The following is a 22,848-nucleotide window of genomic DNA, read 5'->3' on the forward strand; positions in this document are numbered from 1 at the left end:
TGAAATTCCAATATAGAATCAGTTTTCCAGGTAACAATTTTATAAGGGAGTTTTCTGAGGAATTGTCTCAGCAAATTTTTTTCAAAAAATATTGTAGAAGCAGTGTTTAAATCATGTTTTTATGGTGAAAGAGATTCAGCACCATCAAAAACTTTTAAAGCATCTGGAATCTTAAAGTTTAACAATTATAACTTGGATTTACAAAAATCCATGCTAAATTTTCTCAAAGTATAACCCGAATTTCTATGACTCTCAGGAAAACAATCTTGTTAGACTACTACCTTTATAAATGCATAATACTACTTATATAAAGCGTGGATGGAATGAGTAATAGTGGTTCAAGTACCCGAACGGTTGGGGAGTGGTAAACAAGTGTCTAAATGCCAGTGATTTTTCTTTCCCTAAATTTTGGCATCAACCTTGCTTTAGGTCCAGAGATCCATTACTCGTTTGCTTTATTTATATAAAGTGATATATCATTATGTGTAAACATCAATCTAACAAAAAGTGATATATTATTTTGTGTAAACATCAATATAACAAAAGTGCAACATCAACAACTTCATAATCAAAATCTGACAATAAATTTATACATCAATACCCATTTCAGAATTCTCAGAAATAAGCTAGAAGGTTAAGCCGAAAAATAAGTTGCATATCTATTGATGTATAGAGTTTCGGGAGAAAAGAAGATGACACATTACATCATGTCGAACATTACTGAAATTAATGAATGAGAATCGATAGCTTTTATTGCTTCATCGTTTTTCATCATAACGTTGATGGTCTGGTTAATATGTTATTTATTGCAGTGATGGCAGCCACTATTTTGACAAACAGCAGGCTCATAATTCTTCATGAAGAATCTACCATACGCAGATGCATGAGCTTAGGTGACCAATACATTGCAACAGTGACCGCTGTCATCTTCCTAAGTGTAATTCAGGCCATGGCCAAGCAGAGTGCTTCTGAGAACTTGACTCTGCAATCATGCCGCCAATCATATGGTTATTGTTTTCGATACCAGGGAAATCTAGAAAAATCTCCGAGAAATCTGTGAAATAGCCACCTGAAGGGCCTAATTTCTCAGAGCTACAGGAGTCCTCAGGGGCATTTATATGTTCTGTCTGTCTCATGGACATAGGTGCAGTTGAGGCAGTCCCTAAACGAATCAGCTGATTCAGAATTACACACTTGGGAATCATTGTCCTTAGCTTCATCAATTGGATTCAAGAACTGATGAAAACTATGATGGGTAGAAGCAGTGCACAAAGAAGAAACAGGACTCGAGGTTATGGGGATATTACTCTTTGGAATTTCAGTGGAGAAAACTTGATTGTCTCTTGCCCTCTTGGGTTCAAATACATCACATGAATTGTTAGAACTTTTACTACTCGACTGTTACTAGACTCCCTTCTGAAGGCCTCCCCTGCATGTGAATTCCATATCTTTAAGAAATAATCAGCAGGTGCTTTAACGCTAGACACCATCATTTCTTGAACAGTACTATTGGTTTGGTAACTAACAGTTGAAGAGGACATGACTTGTGTTTCTCTGGAGAGCCGAGCTTCTGCTTCAAGTCTTGCATTTTCCTACTGCATCTTATGCCTCAGCAGGGCACTGATATTGGCTTCTTCCGATCTGGGTGCATGGGTCGAGGGATTGAATCCCATCTTCAACAAACGCTTCTTTACATGGGTTTCCAAAAATTCTTGATCTAAGAGCGTTTCTTTACCTGCTTCCTAAAATTACATGCAGCATGATAACAGTCCGCTCTTCTTCCTGTGTAAATGGGCCTCGCCTTATATCGGGTCTCAGATAATTTGTCCAACGCAAGCGACAGCTCTTCCCACACCGACGAAGCCCTGCATGTATATACGCACAAATAGTTCCTGGATCAATCATGAGTCTAGAGATTTCAAACTTAATTTTAGAGTTTCAATTCTGTTCAGAATTGAGGTTCGAACCTAGGTTCGTTTGAAACCTTACATATATGGATAATCAGATTTAAAATGGAAGATTAAATAGGAAATTTATGTTATCATTTGTTATTGTTAAATGTAGAAATGGATAAGAAGTAGGCTTTAAAACTGTTTTTTTTTTAAGGAAAATGGAAAATTAAATAGGAAATTTATGTTATCATTTGTTATTGGTAAATGTAGAAATGGATAAGAAGTACGTTTTAAAATTGTTTTTTTTTTCCTAAAAGTTAGATTAATGGGTCAAAGCCTAAAGATATATGGCAGGAGTGAAAGTTATAGCTGAAGTGGTTTCCCCTTTTAATATTATGTGTCAACCTGAATAACTGTAAAAAGATCATTTGTTATGTAGAGTTTCCACTTTGCATTTATAAAAATAAAAATAAATGTATATTGACTCATCACTATTATTCAAATAAAATCATGTCACCTCTAAAAATAAAATCATCAAAAAACTTACTCCATGATACATTTCACATTCTTAATCATAAAGATTCTTATGTTACAATACCACGGGCCAATACCATGATTATCAATACCACATACAAATATGACACATATTGATATGACATTTTATTAAATTAATTAATTTAAAAAACATAATTAAATTGACATAAATCTTAATAATTGATATCTAAATACTACTTTGAATATTTCTACATATCTCATAAATATTAAATCTCTACTCTCCACATAATAATTATTAATAATTAAATTAAAACTATAAAAAAATATTATAAAATAAATAGAATTATCAACCTAATTACCCTCACTCATAAGCAGATATAATACAAAATTGATTCACGTATAAATATCAGACCAGCTCACACGCAGTTGCCAAGGAGTCGACCTGGTAACATGAGACTGGGCAGCACTGAGTGCAGATCCCCAGGTCAAGCTACTACTGTGCTTTGCACCCATAGTTTCTATATAAAGAACATGTATTCACAGGTTGTCACAGACATTTAAGTACACTTGTTAATGAAGAGAACAATATAAGATATATAGATGATATCATATGAGCTGTGTGTATATATAAATAAATACGATATATACATAACAGCAAGCTTAGGAACAGTACGCCTACTCCCAGGTCCATTCTGGCGAATATAATTGAGGATAATTTGGTCCTCCTCAGGAGTCCAGGGGCCCTTCTTTAAGCCTGTTTCTTCAAAACAGGAACCTCTACGCATGTTGTGGACTCTCAGAGCTAATCTCTACCCATATTGTGGACTTTTTGTTATATAATACGCCTAGCTTAGTGATCCCCACTGCCAATATTTATATAATGGATGGAGATGGACGTTGCTTAGGGATTGCAGTAGAAGTGGGCCAACAATACTAATAAATGGCCGTCAATGTAAAGCAATTCAAATGCAAGGCCATCGTTATACTACAGGCATAGGTTTTTAAGATAAGGTGCAAATTATTAATAATGAGTCCTGTTGGAACTTTTGGAGCCATATTCCAGGCCTCTCCCGTTCCAGCTTCTTCCAATAATTGAATTCTGGTCACTTCTATAAATCTTTTCCCTGTCGGTGTGGCGCTTACGATTACAGGGCCCAGTAACCCTTTATACGTCTTTTCCATGTGGCTGTCATGCTGTTATCGAATGGCTCAATGATCGTTAGTCTAACCAGTTGGTCAAATTCTCTTCCATGGCGCAAATATTATTTATGTAGGTCTTTTTTTTGGTTTAATGGACCGTTAATACAGTCAGAGTTTGCACCGACTGATGTATGGCGTTTCGTCTCTTCGCCCATTTCATCCAAATGGATTTCGATTTTAGAATTTCATAATAGTCGCAAAAATGGTTGTGACCCATTTCAATTTAAAATTGAAAACGTTTAGATGACTCTGTTATAATTAAGTTGGCTACTCTAAAATTATTTTACATTAAAAATTACTAAAATTTAATATAAATTATATAAAATTATTAAAATTTTAACAATTTAAAAAAAATATAGCTAATTATTATTATTATTAATTTTTTTTTCATTTTTTTATTATTAATATATTTCAATATTACTTAATCATGTATCTTTCATAATTTTTGTTATTAATATATTTTTAAGTATATCTCAATATTACTTCATCATGCATATTAAAATATTTTATTGATAGCAGAAATTGAATTTTATTATTATTATGAATTAGTTAACATAGATCTTCAAATATAGTTGATTTAAATCTAATGTTGAAATATTTTGGAAAAATATAAGGTTTAAATATTTTATTCACACTTTCTTTGTACTTCTAATTGCCTTATTTATTTTTAAAGTTGATATGAAATTATGTTATGTTATGATAGATTTTATTTATCATTAAGAGTGAGAGAACTAGCATTTGCACCAAATGTTGCAAAGGAAACGTCGTAAAGCATAAATGTAAATGGTCATTGAAAATAAGAATTAATAAATGCATCTTTTGCAACATTCACATCAAGAATCTACATTCCAATACTCTGAAGAATAAGTAGTTATGCACACACCTTTGAAATGATCAAAAAAGATTCTTCAAACTCTATAATAGCAAGTAATTCCCTAAAGTCTAAAGTGGTTGCCAAGTTCCCCAAGTATAGCGATAAAGTTACTTTAACAGAACCACTACCAGCAACCTGTCAAGAAAACATTATTCCCAACAAAAATCTGTATTCCAGAAACAAAATAGAGGCAGACAGATATTGAACAAAATTGAGATTGTCAATAAAAAAACTAAAAAATTGCAAAATTACCATTCAGAGTCAAGGACTACGCACTCAACTTGGTGTGATCAAAAGAGATTCCCCTAGAACCTATATGGTTACCAAGTTCTCTATGCACTGATAAGTTGCTTCAACAACACCACCACCAGCAATTATCTATCAAGAATTCAAGCATATCAGCTAAATAATGGAATTGTAGATAAAGGAAGAAATCAATATTTAAGAAGATAATAATTTAATCAAGCCAATAAAGAAAAACTCTGTAAAAGCTCAGATTCCTATGTTAGATTCCATTGTCCTTATCACAGTGGATAAAGGCGTCGTGCATAGAGCATTCCATTTCATCTAGCATGTAATAATTAGCACACCTCATAATATTATGGAAACCTAATTTATCACACATGTGACCATTGGCAATTCCAAACTACCTGATTGAATATAGTCATCACTATTTTTAAAATCTCTTTTTAGCACAACACCAGTAATGATGCACAACTCAAGAAGATAATTGTTCTTTCCATAACAAAATTACAACACTAACTAGTTTTACTGCTCTGGAACCGTGTGCTCTATTGATCAAAATGACATCAATCAACAATGTGCTCCTCTTCAACCTCACCTGCATATCCAAGGAATGATGGATCAAATGTTTCACCCCATTCCATATTAGCAGGTGTAAGAACCTACAAAATCAATCCAGAAATTGGAGAGATACTTAGTGCAGGGTAAGAGAATGCAATACCTAGGAGAAAACATAACCAGTTTTACCAACCACTCTTGAACGCTTACCTCCTTTAATCATAATGCATCATCATGAACAATGTGCTCCTCTACAACTCCATATGCATACCCAAAAAATGATGGATCGAATGTTTCACCACCTACCATATCAGAAAATTTAAGAACCTACAAAACCAATCCCAAAATTGGAGAAAATATTTAACAATGACTCTTGAGAAAGGGAATGCTTTATCTAGGAGCATCTCCTAGGTAATACCCTTCCATAAACTATAGATATGTTGTGGGGCAATGCATTGCTATTATCATCATCTACTGTTCATAACTAATTAGAAGGCTATACACGCCATATGTATGCACCATAAACTCAAGCTTTCCATCAATCCATTACTCAAAAAGAAAATCACACATTTGGAAAAATCCAGTGGAACAACAAATTCAGAATAAATGTCAACATTTCCTTCACATCCATATTTTGGCTGCATTGCATGAATGTAGAAAAGAGTGCCAATATTGTTAATTGTTAGGAATGTTGGATTGATTTCAGACTGTGAATCATGATTTTGTGTTTTGTGACCAATACTAGAGTTCTGATAACTATGTCCTCTTCTTCTTCTTATTTTTGATGAACTACCAGAATCAGTTGCATAATCTTGATCTAGTGCATCCCTCACTCCTTCAATACAGTTTGAGGGTCCATGAGCTTCTGTGAAATAACCTGCATTCCCTTCTTCACTTTCAGGTGCATCAATTATCGACCATTCATAGCTAGCTAATGCTTTTTTTCGAAGCATGTTATGCATATACAGACCAACATATTCCCCAAAAATACCTGACAAATGAAGCTCCCCTAGTTGACCATCTCCAAAACAAAAATAAGGGCCTTCTAGCTTGAAGTAGCACTTTGGGAATAGATCTTGCAACTTTATCATCTTATGGATATCCATGATTTATCCATTTCTCCAATATCCTTTCTCCCCTTGCTGCGCTTGATAATTTTGTAAGTTGGTACTCATATGTTGACCCTGTTTTGGTGGTAAAAAGTATTGAGAATGTCTTTGTACCAAATGTTTCATTTATAAAAGTAGGCCCCAACACACTAAAAGAAACATCATTAGGTGTCATATGCATAAACCACTTCCACTTGCTTTGGAATAACTGTCTCTCTAATAGCAGACCATCCTTGCTAAGGAGAAAAGTGACCCTGAACTTTCTCCAACCAAAGTATGCAAAGTACAACATCTAGATGGTACCATAGAAATACTTTCTGTTCATGATTTACCCTAAACATGTTTCTTCCATGATGGCCTTGACTTCTTGTCAAATTCATACAACTCTCCAATTGTACTCACAAAGCATGTTACCTATGATCGCAAGGTCCCAACATTAGCAATACCTGCAACATCACCATGATGTCGACCATGGTTTATCCACTTAAGATGATGCAATTCTGAAAGCTTTAAAAGTGATCCATCCTCTGTTGCAAAGTACAATAACGTGCCATTTGCTGATGGAATTCCAGATCTCAAACGCACATTTCTATTTGAGTCTTCATCCGAATTATCTATGATTGAAGATGATGGGAATAATGGTCCACTTTCAACCCACAAAGGTTGTGCGTTAGCATCTATTTTCAGCTTGTTAAAAAAACACCCAAGTTTCCATAGCTTTAGATGAAAAATCCATTTCATCCACTACGCTCCCAATATCCACAATTTAATCTGTCAAACTGAATCTCTGTATTAAAAATATTTCCTTTCTCCAAAAATTATGCTTTCCTCGGGCACTTGACATTCCTTGTTTTCTGTTCTCTGTATTGCTCAGAATTTTGGCAACTTTACTTGTTGAAATAACTTGCAAGATATAAGGACAGAGGTTGCCAAAAACTGTTATTCTAAAGAAACCAAGATGATCTTGTGACCAAAATTCATAATATTCAATTGAAACTCTAACAAATCTTGGAGCCTTCACCCATAAGAACACATCAGAGTTGTTTGTTGCTTCTTATATCTCCTCTAAAGCAAATGAGTGGTACTATGGAAGACGAAGTGAACCCAGTTTCATTGCAAGTTTCCATAGCTTTAGATGCCAAACCCATTGCATCCACTACTCCCCCAATATCCATAATTTAATCTATCAATCTGAATCTTTGTATTAAAAATCTTTCCTTTCTCCAAAAATTATGCTTTCCTCGGGCACTTGACATTCCTTGTTTTCTATTCTTTGTATTGCTCAGAATTTTGACAACTTTACTTGTTGAAATAACTTGCAAGATATAAGGATAGAGGTTGCCAAAAAATGATACTCTAAAGAAAACAAGACAATTTTGTGACCAAAATTCATAATATTCAATTGAAACTCCAACAAATCTTGGAGCCTTCACCCATAAGAACACATCAAAGTTGTTTTTTGCTTCTTCTATCTCCTCTAAAGCAAATGAGTGGTACTGTGGAAGACGAAGTGAACCCAGTTTCATTGTTTGAGATACACGCTTTCCATTGACAAGTAATTATGATGATATGCCGGTCGAAGCAGATTCTGTCACTAGTTTTCTTGATTGATTACTTGCCTTTATATCGTGACTTTCTAAGCAACACCAAACCACACAAAACATTAAGGCTACCACTCAAGCAAATTTGAATGATTGTTCCCTAGCCTAGTGTTCATCATTTGTTGACCGTTGTCTTTATTATGGTGTGAAATCCAATATAGGGCTTCCCATGCCTTCTTGACGAGTCTCTCTTCTTCTGCTATTGAAAACAGAGAGAAGAGATTACATAGATCTCTCTTCTCTTTCGAAGAATCATTAACGTGTCTATAGTCAGAATTTGTAGATGAGGCTTGGATCTTGAACGCTTACCTCCTTTGATCAGAATGCATCATCATCAACAATGTGCTCCTCTATAACTCCATATGCATACCCAAAAAATGATGGATTGAATGTTTCACAACCTACCAAATCAGAAAATTTAAGGACCTGCAAAACCAATACCAAAATTGGAGAAAATATTTAACAATGACTCATGAGCAAGAGAATGCATTATCTAGGAGCATCTCCTAGGTAATATCCTTCCATAAACTATAGATATGTTGTGGGGCAATGCATTGATATTATCATCATCTACTGTTCATAACTAATTAGAATATACACGCCATATGCGTGCAGTTTGCTCCACTTTGAGTCTTATATCTATAAGTGGAGCAAACTGCATACATATGGTGTGTATATCCCTCTGATTAGTTATGAATAGTAGATGATGATAATAGCAATGCATTGCCCCACAACATATCTATAGTTTAAAAGTAATGCTTAGTGCTTTGAAATAAAAATGTTTATCTGCTTATGAGCAACAATTTCAAATATTTGAGAATGCAGATTTCCATAGTTCATCATATTAACCTTTTAGAGTTTAACATGTGGAGTTTTGAAATAAATTAAAATATGTTTAGAAATCCATAGTTTTAGACACATTGAAAATCCAAAAATTCCCTCACAATATGCCTCCAAGCATGCAAATATGAATGATCACTGAACTTTCCTATTCAAGTAGTATCATAGTTTTAAAAACCGTTTAGTCTAAACTAGAAATGGCCAAACCGGTCGATCAGATAGGCCCAAATAACAAACCGATAGAAAAACCCTTCGGGTTTTAGTTCAAATCCTGGTTAGATAGGTGACATTTTCAAAACCCAATTCTAGTTTTTAAAACTATGAGCAGTATCTAGTCGCTCTTAAATTTTTAGGATATGACAAGTTCAAAAACTAAGAATGGAAAGTGCCAAAAATAATTCCAAATATTAATATATTTAGAAATGCACAATTTCAAATGAATTAGAAACCCCAAATATCCTTTGAATTTGCCTCGAAACATGCAACTATGACTAGTTAATTGAATCTTTCCATTCAAGTGCTATCCAGTTGCTCTTGAATACTTAGGATATGAGTAATTCAATAACTACGAATGGCAAGTACAAAATATCCAAAGACCAAATCTTAAACAAAAGAAAATCTAGTTTGGAACATATCTAGAAACGTGCCCCAGATTCTATCAATTAGACTTCCAAGGTATGTCAAATTAAAAGATATTACTGTGCAAAGGCACTAGGACTATGCCAAATTCTTTCCTCATTCATCACTTTTGGACAAGCAGTATTGACGAGTTCAAAAGTTGTTCTTTAAGGAAAGGATAGCACATGACAATTTCAATAAACATTTTAAGGCATTCATCGATCCTGAAATGATAAAACAACTCAATATTGCAAATGCCTCTTCAGAACAGATTAAAAATTAATCATGTGCAATAGATGGTGATATGAGACACAACGACATCAATTTCAAACTCAAAATTAAATCAGAACTATGAAAATTTCAAGACTGTAACCAACAAAGACTTGAATGTTTTTATCTTTGGAAAGGGTTTATCTTTGGAGACAATTCGCTGGATGGTCAAACATGCTGGTAGAAGCATTTGGGATGCCATAAGATTGATGGGCATATCCTTTCATGGAATGAAAATGTCATGCAACTTCAAAGCAATTGGGTAAATTCATAGGTTTTGGATCAGGACTGGCAGTTTAGAGTTCAATCAAGGTTGGCATTTTCAAAAAAGATGTAGAGCATCTTGAAATTGGATTGAGGACAAATATGCTAGCTCTCCTTGCCAATGTAGGGAGTAGTAATATTTTCCCCCAAATTTTTTTTTGGGAGGTTCTAATTAAAATAGGCCCATGAGAAGCAGCCACATTGTTGGCTGCAAGTCCTTGTAGAACAACTGATAGACCCCTAAGAAGTTCCAAGTTCTGCTCAAGCATCTTAGAGAAACCAATACCAGGGTCTGTTATAATTCTCCATGCAGGTATACCAAACGATTCTGCATTCTTTATCTGTAAACATAACTCATTAGCAACTTCTTTACATACATCCCCATAGGTTGTATTTTCATCGTTTTGTATTGTTGACGGTTCCCCCCTCATATGCATTAAGATATAAGGGACATCAAGATCTGCAACTATAGAAAACATGTTGGGATCCAAACGACCTCCATATATATTGTTCACAACATGAGCTCCATTTCTTACTGCCTCAGATGCAACTTTAGCATCGAAAGTATCTACTAATAGGATTTTACCTCCAGCTTCAGGAATCTGCACCACTGCTTCTAAAACTGGCAAAATCCAAGACAGTTCCTCCTCTGTTGAAATGCTTGATGCTATTGGCCTAGTTGACTATGCTCCAATGTAAATCATATCTGCTCCTTCAGATATTATCCGTCTAACCTGATCAACTGCATTCTCTACAAATGTGTACCGTCCTCCATCATTAAAACTATCTGGTGTTAAATTTAAAACACCCATGACATGAGCTTTTCTCGACCAATCCAATAACTCATTTCCAATGGGAAAATCTCTCTTCATTCCCTCTCGTCCCATAAGGTCTTCCCCTCCAAGTTTCTCCCATGCCTCAAATATGCCGCCATTTCTTCCCAACAAGGCGTGCCAACAGACAATAATGTCGTTGTCAGCTACCAATCCAAGAAGGTCTACAAGAAAAGCAAGAACAAAGGGTCGCTCCCACAAATTCTGATGGGGTATCCAATGAAATCTTGAGCTTGCCATAGAATAAAATTTCCAAATCAATAGGTCGAGGCCCATACCTTATGCCCTCAGTTTGACCTAATCCCTTTTCAATTTCTTTCAGAACTATCAACAAAGCATGCGGACCAGTTTTGTGATTTCCCTTATTGCATAGTTAAGGAAGCAAGGTTGATCAGTTACATATGTAGGTGTGGTCTTGTATAAGTTCGCATTCCTTGTAATACAGACACCAACTTTCCCCATCATGCTTAAAGCTCTATTGAAATTTTCAACTTTGTTGCCAGCATTGCTGCCCAAAGCAATGACCACTACCTCCACCGGGGAGTGAACTTCAATGCAAGATTTAGAGGCTGAGGAGTATGCAAAGGAATCCCAAGAAGAAGAAACTCACCCCAAAGCTGCAAAAGATAGATCTAGAGACAACTATTTCAATGAAGGATTCATGAAAATGGTTTATTTGCTCATTTGCATTATCTTAGACCAACTACCTAACGTGCAGGTGAAATTCAGTGCTAATGTCTAGCACGTACATACATACAGAAAGAGTATGTGTGTACCCCTACTGCAAGAGGCTCTAGCATAGAGAATGAATTTGATATAAGTCTGCATGTGGAAGAGGCTCTATTACTCAGATTCTAATTTTGAAATTTATCTTGATATTACTGTCTGGTCATTAATGAAACTTGGAAGTGGTTCCTATCTTATACAAAATATACGAATGCCCAACAAATAAAATCACATGGAAGGGAAATTAATCAAAGAAATGAATTTATTATGAGGGAGAAGACTTACCAACATTCTGGGAACCCCACAGACTGATTCCTCCAAACCCAAGTCTAAATCCTCTATAAAAGAAGCGAGTCTTCATCTAAATTATCTATGCTTGAAGATGATGGGAGTAATGGTCCACTTTCAACCCACAAAGGTTGTGCATTAGCATCTACTGTCAGCTTCTTAAAAAAACACCCAAGTTTCCATAGCTTTAGATGCCAAACCCATTGCATCCACTGTGCCCCCAATATCCATAATTTAATCTATCAATCTGAATTTTTGTATTAAAAATATTTCCTTTCTCTAAAAGTTATGCTTTCCTCGGGCACTTGACATTCCTTGTTTTCTGTTATTTGTATTGCTAAGAATTTTGGCAACTTTACTTGTTGAAATAACTTGCAAGATATAAGGACAAAGGTTGCCAAAAACTGATACTCTGAAGAAAACAAGATGATTTTGTGACCAAAATTAATAATATTCAATTGAAGCTCTTACAAATCTTGGAGCCTTCACCCATAAGAACACATCAAAGTTGTTTGTTGCTTCTTTTATCTCCTCTAAATCAAATGAGTGGTACTATGGAAGACGAAGTGAACCCAGTTTCATTGCAAGTTTCCATAGCTTTAGATGCCAAAACCATTGCATCCACTGCGCCCCCAATATCCATAATTTAATCTATCAATCTGAATCTCTGTATTAAAAATATTTCCTTTCTCCAAAAAATATGCTTTCCTCGGGCACTTGATATTCCTTGTTTTCTGTTCTTTGTATTGCTCAGAATTTTGACAACTTTACTTGTTGAAATAACTTGCAAGATATAAAGATAGAGGTTGTCAAAAACTAATACTATGAAGAAAACAAGACGATTTTGTGATCAAAATTCATAATATTCAATTGAAACTCTAACAAATCTTGGAGCCTTCACCCATAAGAACACATCAAAGTTGTTTGTTGCTTCTTCTATCTCCTCTAAAGCAAATGGGTGGTACTGTGGAAGACGAAGTGAACCCAGTTTCATTGCAAGTTTCCATAGCTTTATATGCCAAACCCATTGCATCCACTGCACCCCCAATATCCATAATTTAATCTATCAATTTGAATCTCTGTATTAAAAATCTTTCCTTTCTCCAAAAATTATGCTTTCCTCAGGCACTTGACATTCCTTGTTTTCTGTTCTTTGTATTGCTCAGAATTTTGGCAACTTTACTTGTTGAAATAACTTGCAAGATATAAGGACAGAGGTTGCCAAAAACTGATACTCTGAAGAAAACAAGACGATTTTGTGACCAAAATTCATAATATTCAATTGAAACTCTAACAAATCTTGGAGCCTTCACCCATAAGAACACATCAAAGTTGTTTGTTGCTTCTTCTATCTCCTCTAAAGCAAATGAGTGGTTCCGTGGAAGATGAAGTGAACCCAGTTTCATTGCTTGAGATAAGCGCTTTCCATTAACAAGTAATTATGATGATATGCCGGTCGAAGCAGATTCTATCACTAGTTTTCTTGATTGCTTAATTGCCTTCATATATCGTGACTTTCTAAGCAACACCAAAACCACACAAAGCATTAAGGCTACCACTCAATCAAATTTGAATGATTGTTCCCTAGCCTAGTGTTCATCATTTGTTGACCATTGTCTTTATTATGGTGTGAAATCCAATATAGGGCTTCCCCTGCCTCCTTGACGAGTCTCTCTTCTTCTGCTATTGTAAACAGAGAGAAGAGATTACATAGATCTCTCTTGTCTTTGCAAGAATCATTAACGTGTCTATAGTCAGAATTTGTAGATGAGGCTTGGATCTTGAATGCTTACCTCCTTTGATCACAATGTATCATCATCATCAATGTGCTCCTCTACAACTCTATATGCATAACCAAAAAGTGATGGATCGAATGTTTCACCACCTACCTCATCAGAAAATTTAAGAACCTACAAAACCAATACCAAAATTGGAGAAAATATTTAACAATGACTCGTGAGCAAGAGAATGCATTATCTAGGAGCATCTCCTAGGTAATATCCTTCCATAAACTATAGATATGTTGCGGGGCAATGCATTGCTATTATCATCATCTACTATTCATAACTAATCAGAGGGATATACAGGCCATATGTATGCAGTTTTCTCCACTTTGAGTCTTATATCTATAAGTGGAGCAAACTGCATACATTTTGCGTGTATATCCCTATGATTAGTTATGAACAATAGATGATGATAATAGCAATGCATTTCTCCACAACATATCTATAGTTTAAAAGTAATGCTTAGTGCTTTGCAAACAAAATGTTTATCTGCTTATGAGCAACAATTTCAAATATTTGAGGATGTAGATTTCCACAGTTCATCATATTAACCTTTTAGAGTTTAACATGTGGATTTATGAAATAAATTAAATTATGTTTAGAAATCCACAGTTTCAAACACATTGAAAATCCAAAAATTCCCTCACAATATGCCTCCAAGCATGCAAATATGACTGATCATTGAACTTTCCCATTCAAGCAACATCATGCAGTTTGCTCCACTTTGAGTCTTATATCTATAGGTGGAGTAAACTGCATAAATATGGCGTGTATATCCCTCTGATTAGTTATGAATAGTAGATGATGATAATCACAATGCATTTCCCCACAACATATCTATAGTTTAAAAGTAATGCTTAGTGCTTTGCAAGCAAAATGTTTATTTGCTTATGAGAAACAATTTCAAATATTTGAGAATGCAGATTTCCACAGTTCATCATATTAACCTTTTAGAGTTTAAAATGTGGAGTTTTGAAATAAATTAAATTATGTTTAGAAATCCACAGTTTCAGACACATTGAAAATCCAAAAATTCCCTCACAATATGCTTCCAAGCATGCAAATATGACTGATCACTGAACTTTCCTATTCAAGCAGTATCATAGTTTTAAAAACCGTCTAGTCTAAACTGGAAACCGACCAAACCGGCCGGTCAGATAGGCCCAAATAAAAAACCAGTAGAAAAACCCTTCAGGTTCCAATTCAAATCCTGGTTAGATAGGTGACAATTTCAAAACCTGATTCCAGTTTTTAAAACTATGAGCGGTATCCAGTCGCTCTTAAATTTTTAGGATATGACAAGTTCAAAAACTAAGAATGGCAAGTACCAACAATAATTCCAAATATTAATATATTTAGCAATGCAAAATTTCAGATGAATTAGAAACCCCAAATATCCTTTGAATTTGCCTCGAAACATGCAACTGTGACTAGTTAACTGAATCTTTCCATTTAAGTGCTATCCAGTTGCTCTTGAATACTTAGGATATGAGTAATTCAATAACTACCAATGGCAAGTACCAAACATCCAAATACAAAATCTTAAACAAAAGAAAATATAGTTTGGAACACATCTAGAAACGTGCCCCAGATTCTATCAATTAGACTTCCAAGGTATGTCAAATTAAAAGATATTGCTGTGCAAAGGCACTAGGACTCTGCCAAATTCTTTCCTCATTCAACACTTCTGGACAAGTAGTATTGACGAGTTCAAAAGATGTTCTTTAAGGAAAGGATAGCACATGACAATTTCAATAAACATTTTAAGGCCTTCATTGATCCTGAAATGACAAAACAACTCAATATTGAAAATGCCTCTTCAGAACAAATTAAACATTAATCATGTGCAATAGATGGTGATATGAGACACAACAACATCAATTTCAAACTCAAAATTAAATCAGAACTATGAAAATTTGAAGACTATAACCAACAAAGACTTGAATGCTTTTATCTTTGGAGACAGCTGGCTGGATGGTCAAACAGGCTGGTAGAAGCATTTGGGATGCCATAAGATTGACAGGCATCTCCTTCCATGGAATGAAAATGTCATGCAACTTCAAAGAAATTGGGTAATTTCACATGTTTCGGATCAAGACTGGCAGTTTAAAGTTCAAGCAAGGTTGGCATTTTGAAGACAGATATGCTGGCTCTCTTTGCCAATGTAGGGAGTAGCAATATTTTTCCCCAATTTTTTTTTCGGGAGGGTCTAATTAAAATAGGCCCATGAGAAGCAACCACATTGTTGGCTGCAAGTCCTTGTCGAACAGCTGATAGACCCCTAAGAAGTTCCAAGTTCTACTCAAGTGTCTTAGAGAAACCAATACCAGGGTTTGTTATAATTCTCCATGCAGGTATACTAAATGATTCTGCATTCTTTATTTGTAACGATAACTCATTAGCAACTTCTTTACATACATCCCCATAGGTTGTATTTTCATCGTTCTGTATTGTTGACGGTTCCCCCCTCATATGCATTAAGATATAAGGGACAATGAGATTTGCAACTGTAGAAAACATGTTGGGATCCAAACGACCTCCAGATATATCATTCACAACATGAGCTCCATTTCTTACTGCCTCATATGCAACTTTAGCATCAAAAGTATCTACTGATAGGATTTTACCTTCAGCTTTAGGAATCTGCACCACTACTTCTAAAACTGGCAAAAGCCAAGACAATTCCTCCTCTGTTGAAATGCTTGATGCTGTTGGCTTGGTTGATTGTGCTCCAATGTCAATCTTATCTGCTCCTTCAGATATTATCCTTCTAACCTGATCAACTGCATTCTTAAATTATGTTTAGAAATCCACAGTTTCAGACACATTGAAAATCCAAAAATTCCAACACAATATGGCTCCAAGCATGCAAATATGATTGATCACTGAACTTTCCTATTCAAGCAGTATCATAGTTTTAAAAACCGTCTAGTCTAAACTGGAAACCGGCCAAATCGGCCGGTCAGATAGGCCCAAATAACAAATTGGTAGAAAAACCCTTTAGGTTCCAGTTCAAATCCTGGTTAGATAGGTGACAGTTTCAATACCCAATTCCAGTTTTTGAAACTATGAGCAGTATCCAGTCGCTCTTAAATTTTTAGGATATGACAAGTTAAAAAACTAAGAATGGCAAGTACTAACAATATTTCCAAATATTAATATATTTAACAATGCACAATTTTAGATGAATTAGAAACACCAAATATCCTTTGAATTTGCCTCGAAACATGCAACTATGACTAGTTAACTGAATCTTTTCATTCAAGTGCTATCTAGTTGCTCTTGAATACTTAGGATATGAGTAATTCAATAACTACGAATGGCAAGTGCCAAACATCCAAAGACCAAATCTTAAACAAAAGAAAATCATATCTAGAAACATGCCCCAGATTCTATCAATTAGACTTCCAAGGTATGTCAAATTAAAAGATATTGCCGTGCAAAGACACTGGGACTTTGCCAAATTCTTTCCTCATTCAACACTTCTAGACAAGCAGTATTGACGAGTTCAAAAGATGTTCTTTAAGGAAAGGATAGCACATGACAATTTCAATAAACATTTTAAGAACTTCATCGATCCTGAAATGACAAAACAACTCAATATTGCAAATGTCTCTTTAGAACAAATTAAATATTAATCATGTGCAACAGATGGTGATATGAGACACAACGACATCAATTTCAAACTCAAAATTAAATCAGAACTATGACAGTTTCAAGACTATAACCAACAAAGACTTGAATGCTTTTATCTTTGGAGACAGCTGGCTGGATGGTCAAACAGGCTGGTAGAAGCATTTGGGATGCTATAAGATTGACGGGCATCTCCTTTCATGGAATGAAAATGTCGTGCAACTTCAAAGCAATTGGGTAAATTCACAGGTTTCGGATTAGAACTGGTAGTTTAGAGTTCAAGCAAGGTTGGCATTTTCAAAAAATATGTAGAGCCTCTTGAAATTGGATTGAAGACAGATGTGCTGGCTCTCCTTGCCAATGTAGGAAGTAGTAATATTTTTCCCCAAAAACTTTTTTGGGAGGGTCTAAGTAAAATAGGCCCATGAGAAGCAGTCACACTGTTGGCTGCAAGTCCTTGTCGAACAACTGATAGACCCATAAGAAGTTCCAATTTCTGCTCAAGCGTCTTAGAGAAACTAATACCAGGGTCTGTTATAATTCTCCATGTAGGTATACCAAATGATTCTGCATTCTTTATCTGTAACCATAACTCATTATCAACTTCTTTACATGCATCCCCATAGGTTGTATTTTCATCGGTCTGTATTGTTGACAGTTCCCCCTTCATATGCATTAAGATATAAGGGACAACAAGATCTGCAACAGTAGAAAACATGTTTGCATCCAAACAACCTCCAGATATATTGTTCACAACATGAGCTCCATTTCTTATTACCTCATATGGAACTTTAGCATCAAAGTATCTACTGATAGGATTTTACCTTCATCTTCAAGAATCTGCACCACTGCTTCTAAAACTGGCAAAAGCCAAGACAATTCCTCCTCTGTTGAAATGCTTGATGCTGTTGGCTTGGTTAACTGTGTTCCAATGTCAATCATAACCGCTCCTTCAGATATTATCAGTCTAACCTGATCAACTGCATTCTCTATAGACGTGTACCGTCCTCCATCACTAAAACTATCTGGTGTTAAATTTAAAACACCCATGACATGAGCTTTTCTCGACCAATCCAATAACTCATTTCGAATGGGCAAAACTCTCTTCATTTTCTCTCATCCCATAAGGTCTTCCCCTCCAAGTTTCTCCCATGCCTCAAATATGCCGACATTTATTCCTGATAAGGCTTGCCAACAGGCAATAGCGTCATTGTTGGCTACCAATCCAAGAAGGTCTACAAGCGGAGCAAGAACAAAGGGTCGCTCCCACAAATTCTAATGGGGTATTTTGAGTGTATGCGATGAAACCTTGAGCTTGCCATAGAATAAAATTTCCAAATCAATAGGCCGAGGCCCATACCTTATGCCCTCAATCCGGCCTAATCCATTTTCAATTTCTTTCAGAACTGTCAACACGGCATGCGGACCAAGTTTTGTGATTTCCCTTATTGCAGAGTTAAGGAAGCAAGGTTGATCAATTACATATGTAGGTGCAGTCTCGTATAAGTTTGCGTGATTTGTAATATAGACACCAGCTTTCCCCATCATGCTCAAAGCTCTATTGAAATTTTCAACTCTGTTGCCAACATTGTTGCCCAAAGCAATGACCACTACCTCCACCGGGGAGTGAACTTCAATGCAAGATTCAGAGGCTGATGAGTATGCAAAGGAATCCCAAGAAGAAGAAACCCACCCCAAAGCTGCAAAAGATAGATCCAGAGATAACTGTTTCAATGAAGGATTCATGAAAAAGGTTTATTTTCCCATTTGCATTAGCTTAGACCAACTAACTAACGCGTAGGTGAAATTCAGTGCTAATGTCCCACCCCAAAGTTGCAAAAGATAGATCCAGAGATAACTGTCTCAATGAAGGATTCATGAAAAAGGTTTATTTTCCCATTTGCATTAGCTTAGACCAACTACCTAACGCGTAGGTGAAATTCAGTGCTAATGTCTAGCGCATACATACATACAGAAAGAGTGTGTGTGCGCCCCTACCGCAAGAGGCTCTAGCATAGAGAATGAATTTGATATAAGCCTGCCTGTGGAAGAGGCTCTATTACTCAGTTTCTAATTTTGAAATTTATTTTGATATTACTGTCTGGTCATTAATGAAACTTGGAAGTGGTTCCTATCTTATACAAAATATACAAATGCCCAACAAATAAAATCACATGGAAGGGAAATTAATGAAAGAAATGAATTTATTATGAGGGAGAAGACTTACCAGCATTCTGGGAACCCCACGGACTGATTCCTCCAAAGCCAAGTTTGAATCCTCTACAAAAGAAGCGGGGGCTAACTCCAAGCCTCATATTGAGACGGGTTTCGTCAAACCCAACGACCCCTCAAGTTGGATTCCTCCCTGTGTTAATCAGATGCCCATGACATAAATAGAGAACACAAATTAACCAGCTCAACCAGAATAGCAATGGTGTGTGAACCAGAATAAACAAGAATGGGATTGGTTATTGAAGTCTCTGATTGGCTTCAAGAAACTAAGAAAACAATGCCATTTACAATTGGACAGAATCCTAGAGTATGGCAGGAAAACACTCAACAAATACTGCTATCAGAACCTTATAATGCCCAAAATCTACATCAATTGTCATACCTACCAATTGGGTTGTCCCCTTCTCAACTCTCTCATGCAAACTCTTGCAACACCTTGTAACAAGATTACACTCATAGTAATTGACAAGACCACTTCTCCATTGCTTAAACTCCGAAAAGCACCGTAAATTACGAGAAGAGGCCTCCAAGCGGATAAAACTAGGTGGAATGGACAATTTAAACCCAATATTGAAGGGCAGACGAAGCCACTTAACAATATCATCTTTCGATGTTCCTTTTGCGGAACCCAATTGAAATTTTTTGGAGCGGTTTGGCCTCTTGGTGTTCAATATTCCACCATTGCTGACCTCTAGGTATCCTTGAAGTGACATTATTCCATAATGTTATCCTTTGTAAAGTGAGATTTCGCAGATATCTTTAAGCGTGTGCCAAAAGGAAGATCCTGCAAATTAATTTCGGCTATTACTTGTGCTAAAGGATTCAAGTGTCTTCCTCGGTGCTGGAAGACCTTGAATTGCAGAACAACCCGAGGACCTGCAGGCAGGGCAAGACAAGAAACAGAGAATTAGCCAGATTAAACAAAACAAAAAAATGAATGTTCATATACCTAATTTGTAAATCGCTAAAAGACTGCTAACGCATCAACGAAAATTAGTCTTACTCGCACCCTGTGACTGGATTCTGGATGGTATTTGGGTAGCAGTGGATAGGCAAGACCGGTTCATTGTAACATCGTGGCCAAGAGGCGAGAACTAGCCGCCCAGGAGGAAACCCTAGCTGAGTTAGGGTTTTGCAAGTTTTGAAAAGCGTTTTCATGGAGGTTGGCATCGAACAACCGAGTTGTTCTTCATGTTGTCTGGTAATGAACAAGGTTAGAGTTAGATGCTGCCACGAAACTGACTTAAAAGAACTGTAAATGGGACTATGGTTATAATAGTGAAAATCAAGATTTCAGTTAGTAGTATCTAATGGTGGAAAAACATTTAATCGTCTAACAATGGATTTGACTGCCAGGACTATGACAGAAAGGCAGTTAGGGGAGTTGATTTCAGAGGGGAACACCTTATGATGTAAATATTTTTACTACATTGGGTTGTAATATCAACGACAAATCAATTGAAATTATTGATGCTTTATATTGCTTTTAATTAAAACTAACTAAACATGCATATTCATTTTTATTTTTATTATAACATTTCATTTTTATTTAGAGAATATTTTATAGTACACATATCAACTTCACATTGAACACAAATGAAATCACACATCACCCTCATACTTGGTTATACAATACATTTTGCACCCCAATAACTTATCTATTACAAAAACTAGCAAATTGTTACAAAACCTTATATCCCTATGTTTTTTTAAATTAAAATAGATAAGGTTCTATTACGCTTATCTATTACGAAAACTAGCTAATTGTTACAAAGCCTTATATCTCCATATTTTTTAAGTTAAAGTAGGTAAAGTTCTATTAATCAAAGTGTATTCAACCCAATGTCTATTATGGTCTATTATGTCTATTATATAGTTGCAAATTGTTACCAAGTCTTATATCCCTATATTTTTTAAGTTAAAGTAAGTGGGGTTCTACTAATCAAAGTGTTATGAATGATTGACTAAGATTTTTACATTTAAGTATATGACATAATCAGAAAACAAAAGAAGTTATGTGCATATAAATTGAAAACTTTGGCAAAGGTTCAAGCTTATGCATTTGTAATACTATATATCGTATGTAATATTAGTCTCAAAAGAAGTGACGTGCATATAAATGAAAAGTTTGGAAAAAGGTCATAATGTAAAGCTTATGCATAGGTGATACCATATATCATATATACTATTAGTTTGGTGGAACCACATGCAATATGGTTATGCATAGGTGATATCATATATAATATTAGTTTGGTGGAACTACATGTGCATTATGGTTAAACATTGTGTAAGGCATATGAGGTTTGGTTGATAGTTTATATAATAATTTATATGGATCCATGACATAGACGGGATGGCGTGGACCTGAGGTTGGTCGTGTATTTATGGCATAAACTGCTTATTCAACTATAATTTTTGAGGAGGTTACGGTTCAAGTTAGGGTTTTATTTGTCTTATTTGTACTTGGGAAAACTCTATTAGGTAACAAAATTGTTGGAAGGTTACAAAGCAGGTAACAAAATTGTTGGAAGGTTACAAAGCATGTGAAGCAGCTTGGTTTAAACCTTAAACTAAAAACTACAAAATCCATTTTTCTTATCGCAACCTAGCAAGAAAATCATTTGTTGAAGAAACAACATTGCATCCACACTTTGTATAGAAAGTTTTTTTTTTTCATAAATATTTATCTTAAGAAATATGAAAATAACTTATAGCCAACTTTGTCACTAGTGCTAGTTCATTCATGCATACATACAAATCACTGTTCATCATCCCCTATAACCTTTTTTTGTTTAAGCGATGTTACAATTGCACACATATTTGTGTGTGTGATTGCTGTGTTAAGAAATAAAAAAATATATGTATAAGAGAAATAAAAACTCAAACAAAACATAAAAAATATTTATTTTTACAATAAAAGCAATAAAATTCTGTGTCTTTTGAGCTTTTAAGCTAAAAAAGACTTAAATTAGTGATACATAACATATAAGACTTGACATGTAAGTGAAAGTAAGTGTTATCGCTGGGTTATTTTCATGATTTTTTACTATTTTCACTACCCTTGAATTTGAGCCATGTTAAAATATAGTTAATAAATAATAGTGAAAATTTGCTTAATTTACTACATGAAGTAGATCATTGTTTATTTCATGCCTATAAAGTTTAAATTGTTTTCTTTTCATATGCTTAGATGAATTCTTTAACAAAGGTGTTGGGAAATAGAAGATGACATGGAAGAGGCCAAATGTTGTTTTGCAAGAAGGAAAAAATAAAAGGATTTATTTCTTTGTTTATTTTGATGCTAATTATAATGAATTTAATCAATTAATGTAGACATGACATTTATACCTGGTGTTAGCACATGATAAATTTTGACCAAATTTATGCC

The 22,848-nt window shown here is 35.1% G+C and overlaps 2 pseudogenes; both read right to left on the reverse strand.

The window, feature by feature from the left end:
* Positions 1 to 3,320: 3,320 nt before the first annotated feature.
* Positions 3,321 to 11,884, reverse strand: LOC149154617 (folate synthesis bifunctional protein, mitochondrial-like; annotated as a pseudogene).
* Positions 11,885 to 15,673: 3,789 nt separating this feature from the next.
* LOC149154618 (folate synthesis bifunctional protein, mitochondrial pseudogene) lies at positions 15,674 to 19,543 on the reverse strand (annotated as a pseudogene).
* Between the last annotated feature and the right edge of the window lie 3,305 nt (positions 19,544 to 22,848).

The sequence above is a fragment of the Pinus tabuliformis genome, chromosome 9, assembly GCF_031772625.1.
Source record: "Pinus tabuliformis cultivar Carrire ecotype Pingquan chromosome 9, CPIR1, whole genome shotgun sequence".
Taxonomy (NCBI): domain Eukaryota; kingdom Viridiplantae; phylum Streptophyta; class Pinopsida; order Pinales; family Pinaceae; genus Pinus; species Pinus tabuliformis.